The sequence below is a fragment of the Chiloscyllium plagiosum genome, chromosome 4, assembly GCF_004010195.1.
Source record: "Chiloscyllium plagiosum isolate BGI_BamShark_2017 chromosome 4, ASM401019v2, whole genome shotgun sequence".
Lineage (NCBI taxonomy): Eukaryota > Metazoa > Chordata > Chondrichthyes > Orectolobiformes > Hemiscylliidae > Chiloscyllium > Chiloscyllium plagiosum.
Genome location: NC_057713.1, coordinates 82,738,153 through 82,751,925, shown reverse-complemented (window position 1 = coordinate 82,751,925; position 13,773 = coordinate 82,738,153). Strand labels below are relative to the sequence as shown.

At 45.0% G+C, this 13,773-nt stretch overlaps 1 non-coding gene across 1 annotated transcript; it reads left to right on the top strand.

The window, feature by feature from the left end:
* Positions 1–1,573: 1,573 nt before the first annotated feature.
* trnat-ugu lies at positions 1,574–1,646 on the top strand. The gene has a single exon. It is a non-coding gene; the product is annotated as a tRNA-Thr (tRNA).
* The last annotated feature ends 12,127 nt before the right edge of the window (positions 1,647–13,773 follow it).

Here is a 13,773-nt window from a genome sequence, read left to right as displayed (position 1 = left end):
AGGGAGTTGATGTACTGAAAATATCACCAAGAGAAAGTGAGGGCTGCAAATGCTGGAGATCAGAGCTGAAAAAGGGCTTATGCCCGAAACGTCGATTCTCCTGTTCCTTGGATGCTGCCTGACCTGCTGCGCTTTTCCAGCAACACATTTTCAGCTGAAAATATCACCAGGTTAGTAATCAAGAGGTCAAGACTAGTGGTCTTGATTCAAATCCCACTGGGGCATCTGATGGAATTTAAATTCAGTTAATAATGACCATTAAGCCATTGTTGACTGTCCTAAAAACCAACTGCTTCACTACTGTCCTCCCAGGAAGGAAATCTGTCATGCTTACCTGGTCTGGCTTATAAGTGAGTCCAGAATTACAGCTGTGTCGCTGACTCTTAATTGCTCTCTGTACCTTTGCAAGCTACTCAGTGGAACTGCTATGAAGCCATTAAAACAAGAAACTGGACAGACCGCTTGCCATTGAGTGAGGCACAGGAAATGACAACTAGTCGTGTTTATCCTGAAAATTCTTTTTTACCGTTACCTGGGAGCCAGAACCAAAAATGGTCCCACAGTCTAGTCAAGCAATAGCCTGACATAATTATACTCATGGCATCATACATAATAGAGATTATCCCTGATAAAACTAACCCTGGATATGTTATGTCCCACCAGCAGGACAGACCCAACAGAAGCTGCAGCACAGTGTTATATGATCAGGAGGGAGTTGCCCTAGGATTTCTTGATATCATACTCCATGGCATCCGGAATCGATATTAAGTTAAACATGGGCAAGGAAACCTCCTGCTGATTACCAGCTACTGATCCCCCTGTTCTCAGCTTCACAGACTCCTCACGTTGAACACCAATTGGAAGATGCATCAAGGATACCCTCCAACATGTTATATAGTACCTGAAGAGGTTACATTTCAGACAGATAGAACATTTTGAGGCTCCCCATGTGGACCAACAGCAGGGATAGAAGTTTTTTCAACCACAATCTACTCCTAATTTGGAGTCTTCTTTCTGGTACATGTTGGAGGGTATCTTTGATGCATCTTCCAATTGGTGTTCAACGTGAGGAGTCTGTGAAGCTGAGAACAGGGGGGATCAGTAGCTGGTAATCAGCAGGAGGTTTCCTTGCCCATGTTTAACTTAATATCGATTCCAGATGCCATGGAGTCTTCTTTCTGGTACAGTCATTCCTGAAGAAGGGCCTGTGCCCGAAACGTCGAATCTCCTGTTCCATGGATGCTGCCTGACCTGCTGTGCTGTTCCAGCAATAAAGTTTCAACTTTCTGGTACTGCTGCCTCACAGTGCCAGAGACTCGGGTTCAATTCCCGCCTAAGGCAACTGTCTGTGTGGAGTTTGTACATTCTCCCTGTGCGTGGGTTTCCTCCAGGTGCTCTGGTTTCTTCCCACAGTACAAAAATGTGCAGGTTAGGTGAATTGCCATGCTAAATTGCCTGTAGTGTTAGGTGAAGGGGCAAATGTAGAGGAATGGGTCTGGGTGGGTTGCTCTTCGGAGGGTCGGTGTGAACTTGTTGAGCTGAAGGGCCTGTTTCCACACTAAGTAATCTAAAAGGGCCCATAGCTCAGTGATTAGAGTGCTGGTCTTGTAAACCAGAGGTCGTGAGTTCAAATCCCACTGGGCCCTCTTTACATTTAGCCTTGTTTCCAGCCCCCACTTAGTTTCAACACTTGGTCATTGTCGAGATTTGGGTGTGAGACTGAGGTGTACAATGTTCAAATCGCACAACACCAGGTTATAGTCCAATCGGCTTTTTTTTAGCGGGCGGCACGGTGGCACAATGGTTAGCACTGCTGCCTCACAGCGCCAGAGACCTGGGTTCAATTCCCGCCTCAGGCTACTGTCTATGTGGAGTTTGCACATTCTCCCTGTGTCTGCGTGGGTTACTTCTAGGTGCTCTGGTTTCCTCCCACAGTCCAAAAATATGCAGGTTAGGTGAATTGGCCATGCTAAATTGCCCGTAGTGTGAGGTGAAGGGATAAATGTAGGGGAATGGGTCTGGGTGGGTTGGTGTGGACTTGTTGGGCTGAAGGGCTTGTTTCCACACTAAGTAATCTAATCTAATCTAAAAAAATATGCTAATTGAATTTCAGTTCCTGTCTGTAACTTGCCTAAACTGTCTTGAGTGACTCCCAAACTGTCCTGAGTTAATACAATACTGTTTTTCAAAAAGGGAGAGGTGCAGAGAGTAAGAAACCGGTCATTGGGAAATTGTTAGAATTCATTCTTAAGGAAATAACAGGACATTTGTAAAGACAAAATACAATCCATCGGAGTCAGCATGGTTTTATGAAGGGCAAATCATGTTTGACTAATTTGCTAGAGTCCTTTGAAGATGAGCCACAGGGAGCAGGCTCAACTGCTTTTCGTCATTTATATAAATGATTTGGATGTCACATTGGAGGTATAATTAGTAAGTTTGCCGATGACACCAATATTGGAAGTGTAGTGAACAGCGAAGAAGGTTACCTCAGATTACAATGGAATCTTGATCAGATGGGCCATTGGGCTAAGGAGTGGCAGATGGAGTTTAATTTAGATAAATGTGAGGTGCTGCATTTTGGAAAAGCAAATCAGAGCAGGATGTATACGCTTAACATAATGGTCCTGGAGAGTGTTGTTGAACAAAAAGACCTTGGAGTGCAGTTTCATAGTTCCTTGAAAGTGGAGTCACAGGTAGATAGGATAATGAAGAAGGTGTTTGGTGTGCTTTCATTATTGAACAGCGCATTGAGTATCGGAGTTAGGAGGTCATCTGGCGGCTGTAAAAGGCATTGGTTAGGCCACTTTTGGAATATTGTGTGCAATTCCAGTCTCCCTCCTATCGGAAGGATGTTGTGAAACGTGAAAGGGTTGAGAAAAGATTTACAAAGATGTTGCCAGGATTGGAGGGTTTGAGCTATAGGGAAAGACTGAATAGGCTGGGGCTGTTTTCCCTGGAGCATCGAAGGCTGAGGGGTGACTTTATAGAGGTTTATAAAATCATGAGGGGCGTGGATAGGGTAAATAGACAAGGTATTTTCCCTGCGGTGGGGGAGTCCATAACAAGAGGGCATAGGTTTAGGGTGAGAGGTGAAAGGTATAAAAAGGACATAAGGGTCAACGTTTTCACAGAGGTGGGGATGCCTGTATGGAATGAGCTGCCAGAGGAAGTGGTGGAGGCTGATACAATTACAACATTTAAAAGGCATCTGGATGGGTATATGAATAGGAAGGATTTGGAGGGATATGGGACATGTGCTTCCAAATGGGACTAGATTAAGTTAGGATATCTGGTTAGCATGGACAAATTGGACCGAAGGGTCTGTTTCTGTGCTGCATATTTCTATTACTCTATGTAGCAAACAGTGTGGATAATGGGAATCCTGCAGATGTACTATATCTTGATTAGCATATGGTGTCGCTCAAAAGTTAATACACAAGATAAAATCACATGGGATTAGGAGTAATTTATTCACTTGGCTAGAGGGGGTATGGGGTCGGACAGGGGGAGCACAGGGTTGGGGGTGGGCGAAGGTTCGCATGTGGTGTCTCCTGAATGGGGATCGGACTTATCGAGTGCTTGCTGTTTTAATCCCATTGAACAGGGGGAGCACAGGGTTGGGGGTGGGCGAAGGCTCGCATGTGGTGTGCTGCTGCCTAGTCTCCTGAATGGGGATCGGACTTATCGAGTGCTTGCTGTTTTAATCCCATTGAACTGATGAGGTGGGGGAGTGGGTGGAAACTTCAGCAATGCTGCAGCCAGGGAAAACAGCCCCAGTCTATTCAACCTCTCCCTATAGCTCAAATCCTCCAACCCTGGTAGCATCCTTGTAAATCTTTTCTGAGTCATTTCAAGTTTTACAACATCCTTCCAATAGGAAGAAGACCAGAATTGCACATAGTATTCCAAAAGGGGCCTAACCATTGTCCTGGGAGAAAGTGAGAACTGCAGATCCTGGAGTAGAGAGTGTGCTGCTAGAAAAGAACAGTTGGTAAGGCAGCATCCGAGGAGTAGGAGAATCGATGTTTCGGGCATAAACTCTTTATCAGGAATGAGGCTTGTGGGTTAAGGGGACTGAGAGATAAATGGGAACAGGGTGGGGCTGGTGTGATAGGTAGATGACGGTGGGATTGATCGTGATAGGTTAGAGAGAAGGCTGGAGTGGATAAGTTGGAAGGAAGATGAACAGGTAGGACAGGTCAAGAGAGCGGTGCCAAGTTGGAAGGTTGGATCTGGGTCAAGATGGGGGGGAGGGGAAATGAGGAAACTGGTGAAATCCATATTGATCCTATGTGGTTGGAGGTGAGGCATTCTCCCTCCAGGTGTCGGGTGATAAGGGTTTGGCGATGGAGGAGGCCCAGGACTTGCATGTCCTTGGGGGAGTGGGAGGGGGGAGTTAATGTGTTCGGCCATGGGGTGATGGAGTTGCTTTGTACATGTGTCTCAGAGATATTCTCTGAGGCATTCTGCATGGTGTACTGTCTCCCTAGTGTAGAGGAGACTGCATTGGGAGCAACGGATACAGTAAATGATATGTGTGTAAGTGCAGGTAAATCTCTGACAGAAGTGAAAGGATCCTTTGGGGCCTTGGACGGAGGTGAGGGGGGAGGTATGAGCGTAGGTTTCGCAATTCTTGCGGTAGCAGGGGAAGGTGCCAGGAGGGGAGAATGGGTTGGTGGCAGGTGAGGACATGATAAGAGATTGACGGAGGGAATGGTCTTTATGGAATGCAGATAGAGGTAGGGAGGGAAACATATCTCTGGTGGTGGGGTCTGTTTTTAGGTGGCAGAAATGGCAGAGCATGATGTGATGTATCTGGAGGTTGGTGGGGTGGAAGGTAAGGACTGTCCTGTCCTTGTTGCGAGTTGAGGGGTGAGGTCGAGGGCAGAAGTGCGGGAAGTGGATGAGATGTGCTGGAGGGCATCATCAACCACAGTGGGAGGGGAAATTGTGGTCTTTGAAGAAGGAAGCCATCTGGTGTGTTCTGTGGTGGAGTTGGTCCTCCTGAGAGCAGATGCGGCAGAGGCGGAGGAATTGTGAAAAGGGATTGCATTTTTACAGGAGTCGGGGTGGGAGGAGATGTAGTCCAGCTGGCTGTGGGAGTCAGTGGATTTGTAGAAGACATCCATGTTGCATTGGTCACTGTTGATGGAGATGGAGAGGTCCAGGGAGAGGAGGCATGTGTCCGAGATGGTCCAGGTGAACTTAAGTTCAGGGTGAAGTGTGTTAGTGAAGTTGATGAACTGCTCAACCTCCTTGTGAGAGCACGAGGTGGTGCCGATACAGACATCAATGTAGCGGGAGGATTCAAAGGATAAACTATTGAGGGTGAGGACCAGTTCAGCCAAACAAATGAGAGTGTCAGTGGAGGGGTACTGGTGGGGATAATGGGAGAGGAAGAAACGGAGGGCTTGAAGGCATGGTGGATAGATGTGTATAGGGACTGGGTGTCCATGGTGAAGATGAGGCGTTCGGGGTTGGGGAAATGAAAGTCATGGTGGAGATGGAGGGTGTGGGTGGTGTCCCGAACATAGGTGGGGAGTTCCTGGATCGGGGGAAAGGACGGCATCAAGGTATGAGGAGTTGAGTTTGGTAGGGAAGGAGCAGGCTGAGATGATAGGTTGGCCAGGGCAATCAGGTTTGTGAATTTTAGGTACGAGGTAGAACCAGATGGTGTGGGATTCCTGGACTATGAGGTTAGAAGCTGTGGGTGGGAGTTTCCCTGAAATGATGAGGTTGTGTATGGTCTGGGAGATGATGGTTTGCTGATGGGAGGTGAGGTCATGGTCAAGGGGGCAGTAGGAGGAGGTGTCCACAAGTTGGCATCTGGCTTCAGCAGAGTAGAGGTTGATGTGCCAAACTACCACTGCACTTCCCCTTGTCTGCTGGGTCGATGGTGAGATTGGGGTTGTAGCAGAGGGAATGAGCTGGGGTGGACAGGTTGAGGCAGTCTATGTCGTGGCGGCATTTGAAAATACAGAGATTGAGGATGGGTTACAGACCAGCACTGGGTGCACAAGTGGATGGAGTGTGTTGGAGGTGGGAGAAAGGGTCCTCAGAGGGTGGGCGGAAGTTTTGGTGGAAAATGTAAGCCCAGAGGCGGCAGAAGAAGTGTTTGATGTCACAACACATATTGTATTCATTGATCCGGGAGTGGAGGGGGATGAAAGTGAGGCCTTTACTGAGGACTGAACATTTGTTCTCAGTGAGGAGGAGGTCTGGAGGATGGTGAAAACACGGCAGGGCTGGGAGCTAGGACCTAGTGTAGGGCTGAAGCTGGGAGTGACCACAAAAGCAGGTTATGGTCTAGGAGTTCCAAGATAAACAACCCAAATCCTGACTCCTTAAAGCCACCATCAACAATGCACAAGTCAGAAACGTGATCGAATATTCTCTAAATGCCTAGGTGAGTGTCACTGGCTGTACGATCTGCTCAGCTAGTCCAACTCTGCTTTTTCTGCATTTGTTCTGATCAGATTGCACCTCGAGTGCTATGTCCTGCTCTAACCATCAAGTGAAAAAAGGAGGCTTTTGGTCCCTGATACTAAAGCAGTAAACAGCTGTGAAACTGATCCTCTGTTTTGAGAGGTGATCTTACAGTTGTATAAGTAATTTAAAAAAAACTACTCAGACACTCCTCTGGAGCAGGTAGGATTTGAACCCACATCTCCCGGCTCAGAGGTACAGCCAACATCACTGCACCAGCAGAACCCTTTTTATAGCTATATAAACTACATTTTACTAAATTATAAGTTTCAAGCAGCAATGTTGGCTTCTTAGGTCTTTCTGTACAGAATGATTAAATCGAATGACTTGGTCTTCCTCATCCATAAATAGTTTGTGTTGAGCTTTTTATCTTCTGATTGTGAGAAGTAATTTCACTTACACAGTGATTAAAACATTATATTCACCATTCACCTCACTGAACTGTGTTTATATTCATAGATTAGTTAGCAATTTTCAGCTAATGCTGCAATAAAGGTCGCATAGACAGTTTCAATTAACATAATAATCAACAGTGATGGTAACACCTACATTTGTCACCATATACCATTTCCTAGTACTGAGTATTCTTCTGTTTTTGTGAAGGGATTTTAATGATTATGGGAACCTTGATGAAATGGTGCTTACGGTATAATTAACAGCCTAATTCTAAGGATTGGTCTGAGCTGTAATTTGTATGTGTGTGCTGGGGGAAGGGTCATGCTGCACTCTGAAGTTGTCTATTCAGCTTTAGGTCTCTACACTTTAAGGGTGATGTCATTGAAGCCTGATGCAAGGTCCTCCAGCTATCACTAACACACTCTGAAGAGAATTGCTTGAACTCTTTTTCCAGCCTTTTTGCACAGCTCACTTGTGCAAGTAGCAGAATCACAAACTATCAAGAGTACTGTTTTCAGAATCTAACATAAAGCAAAATGCTACTATAAAAGTTGTAAATGATCTGGTGAGAGAGTATCAAGCTTAAACACTGCATTAGTTAATGCCATGATTTGGAGATGCCGGTGTTGGACTAGGGTGTATAAAGTTAAAAATCACACTACACCAGGTTATAGTCCAACAGGTTTAATTGGAAGCACACTAGCTTTCGGAGCAACAATCACCTGATGAAGGAGCGTCGCTCCGAAAGCTAGTGTGCTTCCAATTAAACCTGTTGGACTATAACCTGGTGTTGTGTGATTTTTAACTTAGTTAATGCCCTCCTTCAAAGTCAGTTTGGCAGCAGGGGTCATTTAATCAGGTGAGTGGGTGGTGACCCCACTCTTTTCCTGCATCCAACCCCATGTGGCGGGTTGGCAATGCACAAGCTTTGTACCGTGCCACCCACCTTCCTCCTCCCGACCACTATTGAGGTCCTTGAGCTCAGCAGTGCTATAGAAATTAATGCAGCCAATGGGGAGGGGGTAGGCGCATGCCTTCAGGAAGTAGACACGCCACTGCCCTGATACAGATACCCACTCTCACCCTTACCCCTCTTTCCTGTAACTCCCACCGTGCTGCTCTCTCCCCATCCCTCACTAACCTTTGGCCTGGGTACTCACGTTGGTGCTGGGCCTCAGGAGGATATCATACATGTGTTAGCACATGAAGACTGTGCAGCACTGCAGGAAGACATTTCATGATCTCCTCCACTCTGGCAGATTAAACACAATATCTTGCTGTCTGGCTCCAACGGAGATGAAGGACTGACTGTGACCCCCCAGAGCAACACCACTCTGACTGACTGCCTGACCAAGGCCAAAGCCTGGAATGGCTATGGGAGCCTGCCCTTGACTAACTATGCTGGAACCCTATGACTCAGTGGTTTTCCTGTGGACTTCAGTGTATACTACTCCCTAAGATTTTCTGATCTGTTGTACTTTTTGCTGCAGATGCCAGGTATTTGGCTTGATCACTGAGGTCACGTGGTACAGGTGACAAACTAATGTGCCATACAGATATAGGCAAAGTGCATGTGCCCATGACTCAGGACTGCTGCACAACATCACCACCATCTCCCTAGTTGTCTGACTGCACCAATTACCAGTGCAAGATACCAAAAGGCGACAGTGGTTAGCAAAGTGTGAGTTGAACCTGCTACTTTAGATAGTATTTGTTTTGACTTTTTCTATTTTGTTCTTAGCTGCTCCTAGATGTAGGAAGTAATAGATACCATGGTCACAGGCTCTGAGTTAACCATCATTTGCAGATTTATCTGACAGCGAAAATTCTTTTGATTTGTCCATGGGATGTGGACTTCACTGGCCAACATTAATTTCCCATCACTAATTTGAGAACATGGTGTGAGCTGCCTTGTTGAACAGGAATTGTTTTTGAGATGTAGGGACACCCACAATGCTGTTCCAGGATTTTGACAGTGAAGGAATAGTGAGGGGAGGGGAACTTGCAGATGGTGGTATACCACTTGACCTGCTGCACTTGTCCTTCTAGATGGTAGAAGTCACAGGTTTGGAAGGTGCTGTTGAAGGACCCTTGGTGAATTGTAGGAATGCATTTTATGGATAGTACACACTATTGCCTCTCTGCTTTAGTGGTGGAGGGTGTGAATGTCTAAGGTGGTGGATGGAGTACCAGTCAAATGAGCAGTTTTATTGTGTACAGTGATGATCCTCCTGAGTGTTTTGGAGCTGCACTCATCCAGGCAAGTGGGGAGAAATCCATCATACTCCTGACTTGCACCTTCCAGATGGTGGACAGGCCTTAAGCAGTCAGGAGCTGAGATTCTTGATTCAGAATTCCCAGCCTGTGGCCTGCTCTTGTAGTTACAGCAGTCATAAGGCTAGTCCAGTTCAGTTTCTGGTGATGGTGACACCCAGAATATTGATAGTGAGGGATTCATTTATGGTAATGACATTGAGTGAGTTATGATCCCAGACCTGACAAGTAATGTCATGTTATGATCCTCGACAGGATGAGCAATTTTTGTAACAATCTGGCTGAGGGCCAGTAACCTTTATACTGTATTTATAGAAGACAAACATAACATTTGGGGATTTACTAAGAGAACAAAACCATAAGATTGCACAACTTTGAACAAAGAATAATATTTTACTAAGTAAGTTAAAACAGTCATACAATCTACAATATCTACAATACGTGTGCTTACACCAAGAATTGACACGTGGTAAAAATGGGTAACATATTGTGATTCAACACTGTATACTGCATATCAAAGATCAAATGCAATCAAGATAGATCATACAGATTTCTCAGCAGCTCCCACATTCGTTAATTATATGGTCAATTATCAAATATCATTAAACTTCACAAGGAATTACAATTCTTCACTTTTGCTAATCTGGTCTTGAAACTTCCCCTCAAAAGCCTTTCTATCATGGACTGCTCCACAGTTTCTCCAGTCAATTGCTCGCCATTCCTGAGTCCTTGCTTCCACTGACTTTGAAAATTCTACTCAGCATTTATTCTCTGATACAACTCCCGCTTTTCACCAATAGCTTGTTTCACCAAGCTGGATATTTCTTGTGTTATTTTTCCCTGAATTCCAATCTTCCCCAGTTACATTAAGCAGAGACTGCACAAATCCCAGTTTCAGCCATACTGATTTACTAATGGCACTCAGGTTCTTTGAGCCACCACAACTTTCAGAACTTTTCCTCAGGCTTGACTACAACACTAAGTTGCCTACCAACATTTATTGAGTCAAGATTAGAGCGGTGCTGGAAAAGCACAGCAGGTCAGGCAGCGAATTAACATTTTGGGCAAAAGTCCTTCATTAGGATTCCCTGCTCCTCGGATGCTGCCTGACCTGCAGTGCTTTTCCAGCACCGCTCTAATCTCGACTCTAATCTGTAGCATCTGCAGTACCCACTTCCGCCTACTAACATTTATAACTTGACCTAAGTTCTAACAGCACAGAGACATATAAGAAAGAGAATATCCTAGCCATTCTGTGGTCAGTATTGGATTTATCTGGCCATCTGACCAGATGGAGAAGGTGTGAAAGAAAACTGTGAAAAGAAAGAACATTTGTTAATTGATTTTAGGGAATTTATTTTGAAGCAGAAATCTATTTACCAAACATCAAAGGTAAAGTCCCTTTGCTGACCTCTCCTCTTTTTGATTTCATACCAGCTATGGAATCTGTAGAGTGTGCTGAACCCTGACAACAGTACGATACATTCACTAAAGCACAGAGTACGGAAACTGCCTTCCACCGTGAAAGCTATTGTCTTGTTTCAAGCGGCCACAAGGAACTCACTGTTTAACAATATGGACCTGAAGTGACTTTACTGATAGAATAATTCATGATGACTCCTGAACTTTAAATGGCAAATGAATAATTAAAGATGAACAATGCACTTGACCTTTTCTTCCTTTTTTGTGTTGATGGCACTGCCAAGGTTGGCATTTATTGGCTGTCTGTAGGTTACCCTGAGGAGGAGATGATGGACTGCCGTCTCGAACTGCTGTAGATTCTTTAAAGGAATTTAATATAGCTAGTTAGATTGTTAGGCCACTTTTGAAGGCAATTGGTGTGGAATGGAGTCACACAGGGGTCAGACTGATCAAAGGTAGTGAATTCTGGGACACAGAGGAAGGCAATGTTGACACTGCACTGGATCAGCCATGATATTTTTGAATCACAAAGTAGGCTTAGCGGCCTACCCCAACACAAGGTTCTTGGTTTTTATTTCCTCTCCTTCCTGAACCCAATAACATTGAGGTCTCTTTTTAACTAACGCCAGCCATTTTTTGTTTCTAGATTTTGAAATCTGATTTCAAATTCTCAGACACATATGATGGGATTTGACCTCCTGTCCTCTGGATGATTTGTTTAGGTGAAATTTGGTGGGTGGCACAGTGGTTAGCACTGCTGCCTCACAGTGCCAGAGACCTGGGTTCAATTCCCGCCTCAGGTGACTCTCTGTGTGGAGTTTGCACATTCTCCCCGTGTCTGTGTGAGTTTCCTCTGGGTGCTCCAGCTTCCTCCCACAAATCAAAAATGTGCAGGTTAGGTGAATTGGCCATGCTAAATTGCCCATAGTGTTAGGTGAAGGGGTAAATGTAGGGGAATGGGTCTGGGTGGGTTGCGGGTTGGTGTGGACTTGTTGGGCCGAAGGGCCTGTTTCCACACTGTAAGTAATCTAATCTAAAAAAAAATCACTTGATTTGAAATGTTAACTCTATTTTCTTCCCACTGGTTCTACCAGACTTGCTGAGTTTCTCCAGCAATTTTTTTTCAGATCTCCAGCATCCACATTTCTTTTACTTTATTATTAGTTTAGATCTTTGGATTACTGGTTCTTACTGAAACCTGTTTGCTTTATTTTGTTTAAATATTCAATTGTTTCTGTAATGAGTATTCTTCCCTGAAGCAAAGTGAAAGTGCATTCTTCCATTAGACCAAGCAGGAAACGGCTCAAAGATTCATTGAGAAGAATTAAATACTAGCTGATTCTGGCTCTCTGTGAAAGCATTTTAACTATTCCCATTCTTTGCAGCCCTGGGTAGATTTACATTTCAAGGAAGTGAAGGAGGAAGCGCTGGATGTCTTGAAATGCACATAAGTGAATAAATCCCCAGGACCTGATCAGGTGTACTCTAGAACTCTGTGGGAAGCTAGGGAAGTGATTGCTGGGCCTCTTGCTGAGATATTTGTATCATTGATAGTCACAGGTGAGGTGTCAGAAAACTGGAGGTTGGCTAACATGGTGCCATTATTTAAGAAGGGTGGTAAGGACAAGCCAGGGAACTATAGACTAGTGAGCCTGATGTCGGTGGTGGGCAAGTTGTTGGAGGGAATCCTGAGGGGCAGCATGTCCATGTATTTGGAAAGGCAAGGACTGATAAGGGAAAGTCAAAATGACTTTATGCATGGGAAATCATGTCTCACAAACTTGATGGAGTTTTTTGAAGAAGTAACAAAGAGGATTGATGAGGACAGAGTGGTAGACGCAGTCTATATGGACTTCAGTAAGGCGTTCGACAAGGTTCCCCATGGGAATTTGGTTAGCAAGGTTAGATCTCATGGAATACAGGGATAGCACTGCAGCCTCACAGCACCAGGGTCCCAGGTTCAATTCCAACCTCGGGTGACTGTCTGTGTGGAGTTTGCACGTTCTCCCTGTGTCTGCATGGGTTTCCTCAGGGTACTCCGGTTTCCTCCCACAGTCCAAAGATGTGTAGGTCAGGTGAATTGGCCATGCTAAATTGCCCATAGTGTTCGGTGCATTAGTCAGAGGGAAATGGGTCTGACTGGGTTGCTCTTGAGGGTCGGTGTGGATTTGTTGGGCCAAAGGGCCTGTTTCCACACTGTAGGGAGTCTAAAAAAAACTAGCCATTTGGATACAGAACTGGCTCAAAGGTAGAAGACAGAGGGTGGTGGTGGAGGGTTTTTTTCAGATTGGTCACTGATCATTCCCTGTGACCAGTGGAGTGCCACAAGGAACGGTGCTGGGTCTACTACTTTTCATCCTTTATATAAATCATTTGGATGTGAGCTTAAGAGGTACAGTTCATAAGTTTGCAAATGACACTAAAATTGGAGGTGAAGTGGACAGTAAAGAAGGTTACCTCAGATTACAACAGGATCTTGATCAGATGAGCCATTGGGCTGAGGAGTTGCAGATGGAGTTTAATTTCGATAAATGCAAGGTGCTGCATTTTGGGAAAGCAAATCTTAGCAGAACTTATACACTTAACGGTAAGGTAAAAACAAGGACTGCAGGTGCTGGAAACCAGAGTCTAGATTAGAGTGGTGCTGGAAAAGCACATAAGGAACCTGCCTCTATTCCTGATGAAGGGCTTTTGCCCGAAATGTCGATTTTCCTTTTCCTTGGATGCTGCATGACCTGCTGTGCTTTTTCAGCTCCACTCTAATCTCGACTTAATGGTAAGGTCCTGGGGAGTGTTGCTGAACAAAGAGACCTTGGAATGCAGGTTCATAGTTCGTTCAAAGTAGCGTTGCAGGTAGATAGGATAGCGAAGAAGGCATTTGGTATGCTTTCCTTTATTGGTCAGGTTATTGAATACAGGAGTTGGGAGATCATATTGCGGCAAAACATCACATTGGTTCGACCGCTTTTGGAATATTGCGTGCAATTCTGGTCTCCTCCTATCGGAAAAATGTTGTGAAACTTGATAGGGTTTAGAAAAGATTTACAAGCATGCTGCCAGGGTTGGAGGATTTGAGCTATAGAGAGAGGTTGAATAGGCTAGGGCTGTTTTCCCTGGAGCATCAGAGGCTGAGACGTGACCTTATAGAGTTTTATAAAATCATGAGGGGCATGGATAGGGTAAGTCTATTTA